Source organism: Microtus pennsylvanicus, chromosome 16 (genome assembly GCF_037038515.1).
Source record: "Microtus pennsylvanicus isolate mMicPen1 chromosome 16, mMicPen1.hap1, whole genome shotgun sequence".
Classification (NCBI taxonomy): Eukaryota; Metazoa; Chordata; class Mammalia; order Rodentia; family Cricetidae; genus Microtus; species Microtus pennsylvanicus.
In genome coordinates, this window is record NC_134594.1 from 3,229,871 (window position 1) to 3,248,108 (window position 18,238).

The following is an 18,238-nucleotide window of genomic DNA, read 5'->3' on the forward strand; positions in this document are numbered from 1 at the left end:
CTCTCTTCTCCAGAGAGTTACTCTATGCAAAAACTTTAAAAAACAGGGGTCTGGGAGGTAGTTCAATGATAGAATGCTTGTCTGCTGTAGAGAGTGAGAGAGGGTATTCGGGGTAGGGTGGGTTATAGAAGAAAATAAACTACAATGAAACTGAACAATAACTAAAAATGCAACAACAAACTACAAGACAATTACTTCTGAGTTTAACTCAGGGATAACATTTGAACTGTAAAATATTTTACTTCTCAAAAAATAATAAAGTTAGAAAAACAGTCTTAAATGCATCATTTGTTTCTAATTTAGCTTCTGTGTGCAATGCCATGTACATGGAAGACAATCCACTCTCTCCTTTAACCACATGAGTTCCAGGATAGGGCTCAGGTTACCAGGTAAGGCAGGGGTCTTTATCAACTGGACCATGTCAGGAGCCCTTTCTTTAAAAAAAAATGTGTCATTTTTATAATCTAAAACACTTTTAAAGGACTTAATATGGACAAACTGAAGATTTTACATCATGGGAATCTGGCAATAATGAAAATAAAAACAAATATAGCACCTCAGAAAACACGAGATAGTTCCTAGAATGTATTCTGTTTTTGTAAGTATGTCATTTAATATGTATGTAGTGTTCTCACAAAAAAAAAGATACAGTTTCCTCAACCAAGTGCCTTTTTTCCATTCCAATTTAATCACTATTTCTTTTTTGGAACTTTTTTATTCCCATGTATGAATGATGTGCCTGTCTGTACCTATCTGTGCACTGTGCACATGCAATGCCCCTAGAGGCCAGAAGAAGTAGTTGCCTGAAGTATAGTTGCAAAGGTTGTGACCAGTATGTAGGTGCTGAGAATTGAGCTCAGATAGTCTGGAAGAGCAGCAAGTGCTCTTAACCACTGATCTATTTATCCAGCCCTTTAATAGTTATTACTTGAGAAAGAACATTCAATTTGACTCCCAGTCTTTCCATTAAGTGGGACTATAAATGATCTTGTCATATAGATGGCATTTGTCATTATTCTTCCATTCTTCTCCCTCATTGGTTCAATACTGGTACTGTTTGCAGAAGACAGGGCTTTCTGCACAGTAAGTCAAAAGCATACTGAGCGGAGAAAGTCAGCTAGACACAGTCCTTTTTGTTTTTTCCAACAAGGACCAAGCACTGAGATGCAGATTCTGTCTTCCCCATTCCTCTGCTCTGGCTCAGCAACTGACCTTTTTTCTTATCTTCATACAAAAAGGTTGCTTTATTTAACATTCTTCCAAAGAAATGCACTTAGAGTCTATCCAGTCTAACTATGGTTTCTTTGAAACTCTGCATGTTCCTATGGGTAAAGCCAAGAGATGCACTGACGTGCTCAGAACCAGCTCAAGAACACATGGCATCAACGATAACGCAGATGCTGATTTTCCACTCAATAAAAGCAAGTCTATTAGCGCCTCTCTTTTATAATCAATAAATCAATTTTAAAACAAACAAAACACAAACTTGCAAGATCCTTTTCCATCTTAAGCCTACAACATGAATTAACTTAACTTTGCTAGCATCCTGTATGCTAGTACTTATTCCCAAGGGTCCTCTCTCCTTTCCACATTTTCGTTCAAGACAGCACTGAGAGCAATTACCCCTAGCTCAGGATGCATGTACTCTGACACCCCTCTGCCGACAGATTTAATTCTCTAAACAGTTTTTTAGAAATCTTGAATCTAAGTCTACTTTTATTTTTCAGAATGAGCCACATTAGTGCCACAAATGTAACACTGCAGATGCCGCACAGGTAACAATGCAGATGCCACACAGGTAACACTGCAGATGCCGCACAGGTAACACTGCAGATGCCGCACATGTAACACTGCAGATGCCGCACATGTAACACTGCAGATGCCGCACATGTAACACTGCAGATGCCGCACACGTAACACTGCAGATGCCGCACACGTAACACTGCAGATGCCGCACACGTAACACTGCAGATGCCACACATGTAACACTGCAGATGCCACACATGTAACACTGCAGATGCCGCACATGTAACACTGCAGATGCCACACATATAACACTGCAGATGCCGCACATGTAACACTGCAGATGCCGCACATGTAACACTGCAGATGCCACACATATAACACTGCAGATGCCGCACATGTAACACTGCAGATGCCGCACATGTAACACTGCAGATGCCGCACATGTAACACTGCAGATGCCACACATATAACACTGCAGATGCCGCACATGTAACACTGCAGATGCCGCACATGTAACACTGCAGATGCCGCACATGTAACACTGCAGATGCTGCACATGTAACACTGCAGATGCCACACATGTAACACTGCAGATGCCGCACAGGTAACACTGCAGATGCCGCACATGTAACACTGCAGATGCCGCACAGGTAACACTGCAGATGCCGCACACGTAACACTGCAGATGCCGCACACGTAACACTGCAGATGCCGCACACGTAACACTGCAGATGCCGCACATGTAACAATGCAGATGCCGCACAGGTAACACTGCAGATGCCACACATGTAACACTGCAGATGCCGCACATGTAACACTGCAGATGCCGCACATGTAACACTGCAGATGCCGCACATGTAACACTGCAGATGCCACACATGTAACACTGCAGATGCCACACATGTAACACTGCAGATGCCACACATGTAACACTGCAGATGCCGCACATGTAACACTGCAGATGCCGCACATGTAACACTGCAGATGCCGCACAGGTAACACTGCAGATGCCGCACATGTAACACTGCAGATGCCGCACATGTAACACTGCATTGCCACACATGTAACACTGCAGATGCCGCACATGTAACACTGCAGATGTCGCACATGTAACACTGCAGATGCCACACATGTAACACTGCATTGCCACACATGTAACACTGCAGATGCCACACATGTAACACTGCATTGCCACACATGTAACACTGCATTGCCACACATGTAACACTGCAGATGCCACACAGGTAACACTGCATTGCCACACATGTAACACTGCAGATGCCGCACAGGTAACACTGCAGATGCCACACACGTAACGCTGCAGATGCCGCACATATAACACTGCAGATGCCGCACATGTAACACTGCAGATGCCGCACATGTAACACTGCAGATGCCTCACATGTAACACTGCAGATGCCGCACATGTAACACTGCAGATGCCGCACATGTAACACTGCAGATGCCGCACATGTAACACTGCAGATGCCTCTGCATCCATTTAGCGCCATCAGAGAGCTTTTCAAATGATGTACATGCTTCTTGTCCTTCTCTTCTTGGATCAATAGTCTTTCTTTATTCTCTCTTCACTGTTCTGCAAGTTGACCAACTATTTAACTTGAAACAGGAAAGAAAATGTTTCTTCTTATATGAGTGTATCTGTTACAAACTCAAAAACTGTTAGGGATTCTGACTTGATTTCCTATTGGAAAATGGTGGCTGTATCATTTTGCTCATGTATACAATAAGTTGCTCATGATGAGTCCTAAATGATTTTTCTACAGCAAAAGACAAAAGTTCTTATAATAGTAAGTAATAACATTCAAGAAAAATTTAAGAACAAAATTTATTATTTTTCTATATTTTCCTATGTGGTCTCTACAAATCAAGGGCATTAAATGATCATGTAATAAAAAGCTAGAAATATTGTTAAATTGAAAACTTTTTAAAAAAATCATGTTTTACATGAAAAATATTAAGTCATTTAACCATAAGAAAACAGAAATAAATTATTGCCACCACAAATTATTCTTTTAATGAGATGGCAGGTATTTATGCATTATTATAATGTTAGATACTCAAGAAGCAATTATCTCACCCACACACAGGCATGTAAACAAATACACAGCGACTCGAGGGATCAGTTGGGCAGTACTGTTTTCTTCCAAGTTATTTAGGGTGGATAAAAGAACTATTACCTATAATTTCAACTATTATTCTAAAATCACAGGGATAAATATAGACTTTACTTAATAAACACACATTTTATATTTCCAGAAATCATTTTACCACTTCAGTGAGATGTTTTTCAAATATATACTTTTAATAAACAACAATGTCAAATAAAAATAATTTTGAGAGAAGAAATTAGTAAAATATTAGTAATCAAGTCCAACACAAATCCGTAGCATTTTCTCAATACAAATAAAAACTTCTGAAGCAAGGAGAAAATACACACACCTCACAAAGATGCTAAAGATCTTTCTTTCTTCTCTCCATAGTAAAGTCTATAGTGGTATTCATGCTTCTATACAAAGTGATGAATTTTATTCAAAAGAATTATTAAGCTCAGATATGGATTGGTATCCAATAGGATGTTTATAATATAATATGAAGAAATTGCTGTACTGTTAGATCAATAAAGCATAAATTATTCATAAATATAAATGTTAAATTCATAGAGCCTTACTATTAATGGTATGAAATACTAGTTTTGCATATAACTATGATAAAAAAGTGTGATTCTAGAAAAAAAACCCTCCAGAGTGAATAAGCACTTCTTCATTCCACACTTTCTATTTAAATATTTGCAGGGATTGTCCCAAAGTGTATCTCTGACTCTAAAGATGAACAAGGTGTTTTGCTGAATTACGGTAGGTTGATAGGAGCCATGTCCTTGCCTGTGCAGATCTGTGATACACCAATTCCAAGTAAGTTCAAGCTGACATAACGCTGTAAAGGACAAGAGTTGCAGAATATAAAAAACAGGCAGAGAAACATTGCAAGAATTAGGTACCATGTAATGGGGAAAATGGAAGGGAGGAGGAAGGAGGAAAGGAAGGAAGGACAGAAAGAAGGAAGGAAGGAAGGAAGGAAGGAAGGAAGGAAGGAAGGAAGGAAAGAACGAACAAAGGAAGGAAGGAACAAATGAAGGAAGGAACGAAGGAAGGAAGGAAGGAAGGAAGGAAGGAAGGAAGGAAGGAAGGAAGGAACAAAGGAAGGAACGAACGAACGAAGGAACGAAGGAAGGAAGGAATGAAGGAATGAATGAAGGAAGGAAGGAACGAAGGAATGAAGGAAGGAAGGAACGAACGAACGAAGGAACGAAGGAAGGAAGGAATGAAGGAATGAATGAAGGAAGGAAGGAACGAAGGAATGAAGGAAGGAAGGAACGAAGGACCGAAGGAAGGAACGAAGGAAGGAAGGAACAAAGGTAGGAACGAAGGAAGAAGGAACGAAGGAAGGAACGAAGGGAGGAACGAAGGAAGGAAGGAACGAAGGAAGGAACGAAGGAAGGAAGGAACGAAGGAAGGAAGGAACGAAGGAAGGAAGGAACGAAGGAAGGAAGGAACGAAGGAAGGAACGAAGGAAGGAAGGAATGAACAAAGGAAGGAACAAATGAAGGAAGGAACGAAGGAAGGAAGAAACGAAGGAATGAAGGAAGGAAGGAACAAAGGAAGGAAGGAACGAACGAACGAAGGAACGAAGGAAGGAACGAACGAAGGAATGAATGAAGGAAGGAAGGAACGAAGGAACGAAGGGAGGAACGAAGGAAGGAACGAAGGAACGAAGGAAGGAACGAAGGAAGAAGGAACGAAGGAAGAAGGAACGAAGGAAGGAATGGAGGAAGGAACGAAGGAACGAAGGAACGAAGGAAGGAAGGAAAGAAGGAAAGAAGAAAGGAACGAAGGAAGGAATGAAGGAACGAAGGAAGGAACGAAGGAACGAAGGAAGGAACGAAGGAAGGAAGGAATGAAGGAAGGGGAAAAGGAAAGTAAGAGTAATTTCCCCTTAAAAATATTTCAATAGCCTCATTTAAAGAACTGCTGAGGGAAATAAATTTGCACCAATTTAAGGATGTAAAATGTGTTGAAACAGCTTAAATGGCAGACAACAGGACAATAGATGACTATGACCAAGCTGAATGATGTCATGTCATCACCAGGCATTAAAATTAAAAATATGTTTAAGATAGTACTTAGGTACTATGGTTAAAAATCATTTAATTGCTAATACTAGTATAATTTTGAAAGTGTAAGAAGAAAATGCAAACAGATGAGAAATTAACAAGAGGCTCAGAATGTAAAGGTTATTGCTGCATGATAAACTACAAGTGTGGTGTTGGGCTGAAATGGTGCACATTTAAGAGCACCTGTTGCTCTTGCAGAAAACCAGAGTTAGATTCCCAGCATCCAGATAGGGTGACTCACAGCCCCCATAAACATAGCCATGTGTACTATAAACACATGGCTATAAACAAGTGTACATTCATAAATAAAACACACACACACACCAATAAATATAAATCGTTTAAAAATTAAAATGGTTTATTTTGTTTTCTCTTTTTTAATAGACTTAAGGATTTCTTATATTTTTGGTTGTGAGCCTAGCCTTCAACGGCTGAGCCATCTCTCCAGCCCAGACTTAAGGATTTCTAAATGTTCAACAACTGCAATGTCTTTTTATTCTTTTTTATTGTTTTTATTGACCTATACATTTCTTCTCCCCCATCCTATACTCCTCTACCTTCCCCTGCACTGTTGTAATATGAAAAATTATAAGCAAGCAATATTTCCTTTTCAAAAAATCTCTGAATTCAATTTTAAATAAAACTCTTTTTTAAATAAGTGAATTTTTATCATGAAATTACCCAGACCTTAAATATGTAATATATATCATTTAGATCATTCTATCAAAAGATCTTCAGGTAGTTATTGCTATGAACCATGGAAATTCAGTAGTGAAACAGTCTCATTTTATAAGATCAACCCATCAGAACCAAGGGCTTTGTTTGGAGTATTAGGCAAGATGTGAGGCATGTTAGAATTATTGCCTTGTGAATGAAGTGGCTGACTCTTGCTGTAGACTTCTCACTGTGTTAATGTTAAGGCGATTTTCCAAAACCTTTAATTTTTTTTCATATCACTTCATAATTACAGAGACACACATTACAGTGTGCAGGTAGAGAACATGAGAACAAGAGAAATAGCAAGACTGCTGCCACTGGAAGCTCTAATTCTACTTTGCAAAACGTCAGTCTGATACTATGTCAAAGACTGCACTCAAGTAAAGATGCTCTCATTGAAGTTTGCAACAGACCTTCACTCACTGAAGACCCAAAACTGAGCAGCATCCATACTTCCTTTTTTAAGGTGAAATTTTCAGTGAAATGAATGATCTATAAAATGATGGGACGAGTCCTATGCAAACCTTGAAGATAACTGGGAAAGCAAATCACAGGTCTTCAAGCTCATTTTCTTCCATCTTACATTACTGCTCTCAGTATAGCTCATCCTGTTTGATTTTCCTTGCATCACCCAGCCCTCTACCTCTAAGAACACTCTTCCCTGGGTGTTCTCGCGCGCGCGCGCGCGCGCGCGTTTGCACTGAAGATGCTTGGTCAGAATTTTGAACTTTATAGACCCATAAATCTCAAAATAAACTAAGTTGAGGAGGTTGGATAGGAAGGAGGAGGGTGGAAGGGAAGGAGGGAGGGAGGGAAGGAGGGAGGGAGGGAAGGAGAGTGGTAGGGAAGGAGGGTGGGTTGAAAGGAAGGAGATTGTGCAGGAAGGAGGGGTTTACTACACTTTAGTCAATAATATTATAGGGAAAGATCTGCTACGATTACAGGACAGGAAAGCTACTGTGGAATCCAGGAAACAGCCTAAAGAAGGCAGGACCCTCTCCTCTGGACCACTAATTTTCACCAACCCACCTCGTCTCTAGTTTGTCCATTCTCTCAGGCTCTTCTATCCTGACAGACAGTGTGTGGTAGTGTGAATGCAATTGGCCGCAATAATCTCATATGGAGTGGCACTATTAGCAGATGAAGCTTTGTTGGAGTGGTTGTGGCCTTGTGGAAGAAGTCTGTCACTATCAGGGTGGACTTTAAGGTCTCATATACTCAGGATTCCACCAGTGTGTCAGTTGATTTCCTGTTGCCTCTGAGTTCAGATGAAGGACACTTGGCTATTTCTCCAGCACCATGTCTGCCTGTGTGCCAGCCACCATGTCCCCCACCATGAGGGGCAGAACCTCTGAAGTGTAAGTGAACCACCACAATTAAATGTTTGCTTTACAAGAGTTGCCTTGGTCATGGAGTCTCTTTACATCAACAGTAACCCTAAGACAGTGAGTTGGCTATTTGGATCATCTTTTTGTCTCCATGAAACATAACAGAAGAATAAAGAAATATTACCTAATTTAGGAAGCAATATTGAGCAGTTCACCAGTTCTATGATATTAATAGGAAATGATGATAATAATAATGTTTGCACATTTTAATAAAAGAGATTACAAGGCTTTTTAAAAAGCATTTTGAAATTTTTGGTTTGTTATCTACTCTTTGAGAAATTCATACAATCATACAAGGTGACTTGACCATCTCTCCTCCATTCCCTCACTCCACTTCTCCCAGAGCCCTCCCTATGTAATCCTCCCAGGTTCATATTCTCTTCTTTCCCTTGCTTTCCTGTAAGGATTGAGTACCCTTATGCCAGTGTGTGCATGGGTGTAGGGGCATCTATTGGCCAACAATGCCTAGGAGATGCCACATCCCTGAAAAATACTGACTGGCCTTCCCTAGATGCTTATCAACTGCTATTGGCTCTCAACTAGGCCTAGACCCTTGTGTGTTACTCTAATTGATGGATGTAGATAGCAGCTGAGAATGGATTTCACTATCAATTCCTCATTTGTAAACTTGTCAGCAATCAAAGCATAGAACTCCCAGTCTAAAGGCACCTGATGTAGGGAAAAATGAACCACAGCAGAGGGAATCAGAAGGAGTGAGACCATCTCCAGAGATAGGAGGTACTTAAACGAATACAAAATACATTTTAAATTGATTTGTAGGTATATGTCATTTAAAGAAAAAAGACAAAGGAATTTTATATAATATGTAAAAGCAAAACAATTTTATTTGGGGTTGTACTTGTGGAAAGGGGTCAAAAATACAGTCTTTGGCTATTTTTTCCTGTTTGTTTTATCCTATTTTTTTGTTGCCTATTTGTTTTCTAATGTGAGAAAAAGAATAAATGTGGATTTAGGAAGCTCTGGGAAAGAGAGGAAGGAAATACAATGACCAGAATGTATCATCTGAAAAAAATCTATTTTCAATCAAAATTAAAATTATTTTCTAAAAAGTTAAAGTTAGGATTTTAGAAAGAGATTGAACAGGAGTCTCTAAAGCAGGCCCTATTACAATCAGTCTCACTGGGTCACTGGGTGGGTGACAAAATATGAATTCACTCATGAGGCATTGAGAGGTCCATAATAAACAGAAGTGTGACAGTGCTCCATGGTCGCCTATCAAACAACAGGTAAAGTCTCTCTACTCTTCCCTCTACAATGCATAACCTGCACAAACTCATCAAACAACGCCTTTAGAATAAGACCTTTATCTTCCTTGGGATGTGGAAAATAACAGAGAACAGAAACAAGTTATACACTAACTACATATGATCTTACTACTTACATAGTCCTTCTCCATGACAGTGAAGAGTGAAGGAAGGCAGAGGGGGACAGGCAAAGAAGACAGATGTGCTGTGTATTAGCATTGCTGCTTTGTGTGCATTAAAATCTAGCTTCACTGCAAAACAGTCCTGAAAGTTGGAAAGTTGGAGAAATAACTCTCACTATAGAGTTGTGTGTGTGTGTGTGTGTGTGTGTGTGTGTGTGTGTGTGTGTGTGTGTGTGTGTGAACCAAGTCACCAAGCAGCAAATACAACATTGAAATGGGAAACTGGAATTTGAACCCACATCTGACTAACTCCACAGGCACGTATGTCAGATGGTATAGTTTTACAAATGCTTTTTTAAATCATACGCTATGGCTAATAATACTGAAAATAATGTATTTTACTAACATCACTTTGTAATAATTTAAAATTCTAAAAGGCAATCATATATAGAATAGTTGAACAAGGAAGAGATTCGATGCAAAAGGAAGGTGTCCACAAAGATTCTCCAAATGCTCACAGGTAAGTAGGTAGCCAGTGGTTGGTCTGCCTTAACCCCCTGCCATTCTTAACACTGCCGCCATGCACATTGTGTTAGAGGGTTTCTGGTACCTTGGCTTAGCTAGCAAGGACAAGCGATGCAAACGAGTTCTGGAGTTTAAATGAAGCAGCCTGCCTCCAAAAGCTACGTATGTAATACAAAAGAAGGTTAGTGAGACAGGAAAATGTCAAAAAGTATAATGGCAAGGCCATTTTTAATCAAACCCTAATTTACACATTTTGTAGCTCTTTTGTTCCAAACACAGTGTGAGGGGCTTTTGTCATAAAAATGCTTAGATGAGTTCTAATCAGAAGCATGTAAAAATATCCACATTATAATACAAACACATCAAGCTTCTATTATGTAGTTTTCTGTTTGGTTTGAAATTGAATCCTTGATAATGATACAAAAAAAAAAGCCCCATACAATTAAATTTTGTATTTGACATTGAAAAAAAAATAGAATAGCTGGTTTTTACATGCATATACCAGTCAGTAACAAAGTCAAGAGTAACTTCTAGCATTCAAGAGAAGAATTGATAATGATGAGTTACTTGAATCTCAACAATGTCATTATCTGTAATTTGCAATAGATGGGAATTATCACAGAGATCTAAAGTGGGTAATATGCAGAGTGAGATATGCTGGAGCACTCTGTCTAAAATGGGGGCACCCTGTCTAAAATGGGGGCAAGCATTCTGTCTGAAATGGGATTCCTTCATTGAGCCTCTCCCCTCAAAGTCAGGGATCAATCTCTGTGGAAAAGGGGCAGAAAGACTGTAAGAGCCAGAGGTGATGGGTGACTCCAAGGGAACAGGCACTTCCAGAGACAACAGGACATACCTATATGAACTCACCGAGACTGTGCGAGCATTCACAGGGCCTGCATAAGTTCAAGCCAGACAGGATCTCAACACTGAGAGGGAAGGGGTGGACATGGAGTCTCAACCCTTACCAAATATGGAATTTTACTATCTATTTTCAAAAAGATTTACAGCATCTCTATGAGTTTTTCAGGATAAAAATCTGAAATGTAAAACATCTATATTGTTATCAAATCATACCTTGTAGTTAAAACTGAGAAAAATAATCACATTCTGCGTAAAATCGAACTTTATAAAAGAGGTACATCATTTGTAAGCCAGTTGCTAAGGAGAAATGATGCTGAGCTGAAAATAGGAGACTTTTACACAAGATGAATCACCTTTTGTATCTGCACTGTTCAGATCAAAATGTCAGAACAATTAAATCACAATTTTGTCTGACATCAGTAGCCCATGCCACAGTGGGAAAGAGATACACTGATTTCAGGTATACTGTTTGCTTTACACTCGCACACAATTTGAGCAATGAAACAAATTTTGATAAAGTAAACCTGAGACAAGCTGCCAGATCACAGAGGTCAAGGAATTCATCGAGATACTGCTGATACAAACTCAGAGAAGAACAATTATCTATTCCTCATACAAAGACAAAAAAAATCATAGCAGGTATTTAATTAACTACAATTAAATATAAGTAATGTCTAATAAATCACATATAAAAAGAAAGTCATCACAATGATGCCATAGGAAGAGCCAGTGAATATTTCTGTGTATTCTTATATGTGTTTATGTGCACAACAGGGAAGTGGCTCTTCAACCTCTACCTTAACAAACTTAATTCTCTCATATAGTCCATATAGTTCTTTCATCTATTTCCATGAATACATAGTATAAAAAATACACAATTGTACATTTTTGCTCTGTGGGAAGTTCTAAATATTAACTTTAGTTATCTCCTTGCCTTTCAGAAGACAAAAAAAAATAAATATCTAGATATCAAAGAACTTGGATAAAGTGTTCATTGTGTTCAGAACTGAGACTGTCCTCGGGCTGTGGAGTCCTAGCTCCTATTCTTTTGCATCAGTCGTACCGTATACTCAGTAGACAGACTCCTGAGAACTGACCAACATTGTCAGTAGAAACAAGGCCCTTTGCAGTCTCATTTCTTATTTAATTACTTTATGTAGATACTGCTTTCAGAACATCTAGAGCTGTATGAAAAAGGGAAACTCTAGCGGTTTCAAGGCATATTTGGATTTCACTGACTATCCAACTATAATGTTCATTCAGAGTTAATCAGCATCTTCAATCATGACATACAACTTTATTTGAACACAAACCTGTGTGAATTATAGTTCTTCCTGATTAGCTAAAGTTCTCTTCATAATATATATTTTTCTAAGTTCTCAATGACATTAAGGCATTAAAAATGAGGACACAGACACTCAAAAAGGCTACCGGATTCCATTACTTTCTTTAAAATTTTCAGGAAGTTCTTTTCTTTTTTAAAATTAAAACATAATATAATTATATCTTTTTCCACCTTGCCTTGCCTCCCTCCAACCCTTCCCAAACATATCCCTTTATCTCTCTCTTTCTCTCTCAAATTAATAGTCTCTAATTTCTTTGTTGCTAAATACATATATATCATATACATGTATATCATATCATACATGTGTAATTTATACATGTGATATATGCAGTTTATGTATAACCCAGCTCAACCTATCTGTTGCTTCAATGTGTATGACATTAGGACTGGGCACTCGGACTGTCCTGGGAAGCCCATTACCACACTCTCAGCACTCCTTAGACGTCTGTAATTATAGTTATCATCACCAGTTTATACTCAGCTAGCATACTTACATTGGCGCTATCTGAATAACATGGAAGCACAGAAAAAGAAATGAATATGGTTGGGTCCTGATAAAGTTTCATTTAAAGAAACAAGTGAAGGCTAGATTTGGTCTAGGAGACACAGCTGCAGCCCCTTGATATAGAATGCTCAATTAAGGTTGATGGAAGAGCAATCTTCTAGCTTGCCGCAGCCAGGAACAGAAGCAGCTCAAACTTCTACCCACATCTCTACAGGAGAGAAGGTCTACAATACACTACCACACTGGTCCAAGAGCAAATGAAATCTCTTCCCGACCCTCCCTACAGCACACAACGGATTCTGAAGGCTGAGGAGTACTCTGCGGTTCCTGACACAAACTGATAATTACCAGGATATTTGTAAAGACCTCCGAACTACTCAATGCTTGTCCTCAGGCATTTTTAATTACTCTGGCAAGTTTGCATATGCCTTTCTTTTTCTACTAGGAAGAGGAATATGAAGGCAGAGAAAATGTCATTTACATAGTGGCCATTACATTCCCTGGCTAAGACTTTATACCACACCCTGTCTAATCTTGAGAATTCAATGAATAGTCCATATAAACACAGAATAACAATCTTAAACTGGTAGTTTTCCAACTGGAGTCACTCTCTCAATCTTGATACCCTCTCCAAGAGGAAAGTCCCCAATATTCCGGCTGTACAGCCTATTCATGACATGCAGTCAATTTTTGTTACGTTTAAAACCCAATTTGAAGCTAGCGCACGCCTTTAATCCCAGCTCTCCGAAGGCAGAGGTAGGCAGTTCTCTGTGAGTTTGAGGTCAATCTGGTCTACAAGAGCTAGTTCCAGGACAGGTTCCAAAGCTACAGAGATATCCTGTCTTGGAAAACAAAAACAAACAACAACAACAAAAATCAATTTGAAACTCATCTCTGCTAACATATTTCTCTGAATTGAATGCCACCTCTTCATAATTAAATATACTACAAGATTCGAGGATTCTCTTCATTTCATCCAACTTAATGCACAGAAAGCCAAGGGTATCAGAGTTGGGGGTGTACTTAAGCAATAGAGTGCAGACCTGACATGGACCTATTTCTGATAACTCAATAAAAAGGGCAGTGGGAACTATGAAACTAATCAGAATTTTCACAAGAAGAAATATAACAATCAATAAACACTTTTACAGTTGTCATGAGCTATTAGAGAATCACATAACTATTTTCCATCTCACTCCCAGCAAAGCGACTATGATGGGGGGGGGGGATGAGCAAATGCTAGCGAGGCTGTGGGGCAAGGGGAATCCTTACACAATGCAAACTACCACAGCACTATGTGCTTCAGTCTACAGGTTTCTCAACAAACACAATATAAAACTACCACATGGCCCAGCTGTACAGTTCCTGGCCCATATGCCAGGACTCTATGTCCTCTTATAGATTAATACTCATGTGACATATGGATCTATTCCCAGTAGCTAAGGAATGAAATCAACCTAGATGTCCATTAAGTAACAAATATTGAAAACGTGCTATGTATAGAAAACATAACTCTATTCATCAATAAAGGGGAAAATAGATGGAACTGAAAAAATATATTGAATGAGCAACCTAGCTCAGAAAGACAGATGTTGTAGTCTCTCTCATATATCTATCCTAGTTCTGAATTGTTTATTCCGATGCTTGACTAGAATATTGGCACAGGTCAGCAAGCAAGAACGAAGTCATGAGACTGCTGAGATCTTCAGGGGAGGGAGAAGATCACATGTGATATGGACATCTGGGTAGGAAGGAAACACTAGAGCTAAAAAGGTTTAAGCAGAGATGGTGGAGGTCATGGAGGAAGCTGGCAGTGAAGGAAAAATTAACCAAAACCAAGGCAGCATGATGGGTTTTAACAGGAATACCCTGAATGGTGGATAATACTCTGCCCAGAAATCATAGGATTTTAAACAAATATAATTCTCGATGAGTTGTTTGCCAAGCTGCTCCCCAGGAGCCTCCCAGTGAATGCCACTGTTCCTGCTGCCTGTCAGAACAACAGGTACGAGGCTGTAGCTGAAGACACCGCAGACTTTGGATGGGGGACACAGGAAAATCATCGTCCAACTGAGCTTGAAGCTTCCTTCAAACTAACTGAAGCTCATAGGGAATGTTAAAGGACAACAAATCATTTTCTGATTGGAGTCCCACTCCATGGAAAAAAAATGCATGCCTAGGAAACCCTAATTGGGAGGACACTAAACCCAAAGAAGTAATCTACTACTGTCATTTTGGAACTAGATTGTGAAGAAACTGCCTTCTAATATTTATGTTCTTAGGCTCAGAAAAAAAAAAAGCTTTCCCCGAATTAGGCAGCGTCTTTGGGGGTAGTAAATTTTTCGTGTGTTTTGTTTTCTGGGGTAGTAGTTAATGCAGAGACTCCTAATGGATTAAAATCCTGAGAATTAGTGACAAAAACATCTATGTTGTAATCTGCTGGCATGGCCTCTCACCTGAGTACTCTGTCCCTTTATGAGACAAGCCCTGCCTACTCCCTTCTGGCCTGCACCAGGCAATCGCATCTCCCAGCTCCTCTCCAGCGCACTCTCTCTCTCCCCATCTGTCCCTCTTCTGAAGAACTACTGGCTCTCTTCCTCTTCCCCTCCCCCTTCTTTCTTCTCTCTCCCCTTCGGTTTTCTTTCTCTGTGCCCCCATTCATTCTCTACCCTTCTCCCCCCTTTCATAGGCCCTTATTCCCAAGCATGGGAATCTTGCATGGCCCTTTTGTCTCCTACTCACCAAGTGACCTGCATGGCCCCTCCAGGGACCGGCCTCCGATCACCAGCATTATAAATGGTAACAGATTGTGTCACACACAGCAAGGCTATAGAACACAAAGTAAGAGGGGACAAAACTTTGTGAAAGCTGGAGGAGAGGAAAGAGTGTCGTGAAATGTTGACTTCCCGATAGGACATGGCTGCTGCAGTCAAGCAGTGTAAGGCGTGCACATGACTGGTGCTTTGACACTCCATCACGTGCTCCTACTCCCTCAGGAGGAGCTACTGGAACTACTGGCTGCTATAGCAAGGGGGTGCAGGTGCTGTAGGAAGGTGGTCATTTCACTTTCTTCAATGGTGTAGCTGTTGCTAAGTTGTCCGAGCTCCAGGAAATAACTTCCTACCCATGTCTTATCAGGGAGCCTGTACCTCTTGGTGGGTTCAAAACAAAAAGAAAGGAATGGAAAGGAGAGGAGGGGAGGGGGGAGGGGAAGGGAGGGGAAGGAAGGGGAGGAGAGGAGAGGAGGGGAGAGGAGAGGAGAGGAGGGGAGGGGAGGGGAGGGGAAGAGAGGGGAGGGGAGGGGAGGGGAAGAGAGAAGAGGAGAGGAGAGGGAAAAAAAGATGATGGCAATAGGACTGAATATAGGAACATAATCCTACTATGTCATACGTGTGATGAAATCATCAAAACTAACTGAAAAGATATAAAAAAACAATGAAAGACATTAGAATCTGTCCTTTTCTTGCCACAGTAAAATGTGAAGTTCTGTCCTTCCAGTAATTCTCAGAATCTGAAAATATTCTTTCAACAAATATTCTGCTGAATGGGGAGGGGTTACAAATTTCTCATGAACTATAACCGTCCTGCACAGTCATCAAGAGAAGCAATTTAGAGTCCATCAGCTTGCCCACCTACATCTATGTCCACACTTTTAATACTATAGATACCCATTCCATGACCCCAGCAAAAGATAACTCCCCGGAATTGCATGACATACACATTTTCTCTCCTTTACTTGAAAGCACTGTACTGCACTGTAGAATCAGTGTCTCAGTGGTACTTGATCTTTCCTACTAGCTTAACAATGTAGCAGTGTTTCATCCACCTTTGAAATTCCTTATCTTAGGAATCCCAACTAGTTGCTCCCAGGACAGAATGTAGACATGCAAAATACATTAATGTCCAAATCCAGATTCTTAATCCACTAGGCATACACACCTCTTGCAGTCTGCCCAGCTCAGTGGAAGCTGTTTCTAGAGCTAATCAGTGTCCCTGCTTTAAATCTCCACTTTCCTTCAGTCTGCCCCCACACAGTAACCACAGGGATGCCTTAGACATGTGTATTGGACCACCAGTTCATTTATTTTGTCAAATTTTCCACAAAAGTCTTCCATATTACTTTAAGAAATATTAGGATACTTCAGTATACAACACACTAAGCTGTCCCTATGAAAACGGCTGAAACCATACACATGACTTCCTCCCTAATGCCACTACACAAACTTCTTTCCTTCTCCTTGAGCATAACAAGAAACAAACTTCTGTGGAGTTGCTATTCTGTGCCTAGGAAGCTCTGGACCCAGACAGCCTACGGCTTGCTCCCTCAGCTGTTGAAATACATTGCTTTCTCGTGAAGACTTCTTGTATAAGACAATTTTAAGTTGCTAAACACACAAATCTTATTCTATTCTTCATAGTGTGTACAATGGTACAACCTTATATTTTTCTTATTGTAAATGCATACCTCCACAAAGTGTAACCAAGAAACCACGGATTTCTGCTTTATTCTAACGCCAAGGACAGTATTTGGCAGGTAGTAGGCAATGGCTATGTGTTAAGTACGTGTATAAGCAAGAATCAAGCCCTCCATGTGACCTAGCAATGCTTTATGTAACTGATGTAACTGATAAATTATATAACTCACTCTTACTGGAATTCTAATAAAAAAAAATCTGGAATACTCTTTGTGTGGTACCAGAATGCATTGGGTCATCCCTATCACGAAGCAATTGTATTTCGGAGAAATTCTGAGATCAGAGAGATAACTGCTGATTGTAAAAGAGAAAAATCCCTTAGAAATCCTGTTTTCATGAAGAATTTCTGGGGCCAGTAGGAGGTGAAGAAACTCTTTCTTAACTACTAGCTTAAAATCCAACCTTTCCTGTAAATCTCCCATCCCCCACTACCATAGCACCTGGATCTGGGATCCTTGACCAAGAGCACCTGGAGGGCAGGGACTGACTTTTGCATCTTTTGTGGCCGGCCACTGGTTAGCTCAGAAAGTCGCCGGTGACTGACCGAATGGAGTTAACACTGCGAGTGCCTGGCTCCAGGAGAAGCAATGTTTCCTAAGTTTCGTCCCAGTTTGCGGGACTAAAGTCTACCCAGTAACTTAGTTGAGGGCTGAGTGCTCCTGGCGTGAACCCGAGTGTTGGGGATGCTTGAGACCCGACCGCCACTCAGTGAAGTGGAGCGAGCGACCGCGGGGAGCACGGGGGCGGGCGGGGACGGGGCTCCTGCCGAGGCGACCGCTGCCGGCGTCCCCGCGCGAGGGCGTCGTGGGTCGTCTCCCCCGCGGGGCGCCCGAGGCGGCGGCCCGGCCCCGCACGCGACTCCCGGGGCTCGGGACCGCGGAGGCCGGCGGCGAGCGGCGCGCACCCGGCCTCTCCACGCAGCCCCGCGGGCTCCCGCGGAACGAGGACGGGGACTCGCATTACCTGAGCGGCGCCGCGGCTCCGCGGGGCCACGGCCGGCGGGGCCGGTTTCCGGCAGCCGGAAAGCGAGGGCTCGAGGGAGGGCGAGCGGGCGGCGACCCCCACCCTGGCCGGCGTCTCGGGCCGAGCGGCGCCTC

The 18,238-nt window shown here is 41.0% G+C and overlaps 1 protein-coding gene across 1 annotated transcript in view; it reads right to left on the bottom strand.

Annotated features, from left to right (window-relative positions):
* The window catches only part of Naaladl2 (N-acetylated alpha-linked acidic dipeptidase like 2), a 1,054,557-nt gene extending 1,036,319 nt beyond the window's left edge, over nucleotides 1-18,238 (bottom strand). The window contains exon 1 of the mRNA XM_075950779.1: nucleotides 18,105-18,238. The gene's annotated coding sequence lies outside the window, so the exon portion shown is untranslated. The remainder of the gene's footprint in view (nucleotides 1-18,104) is intronic.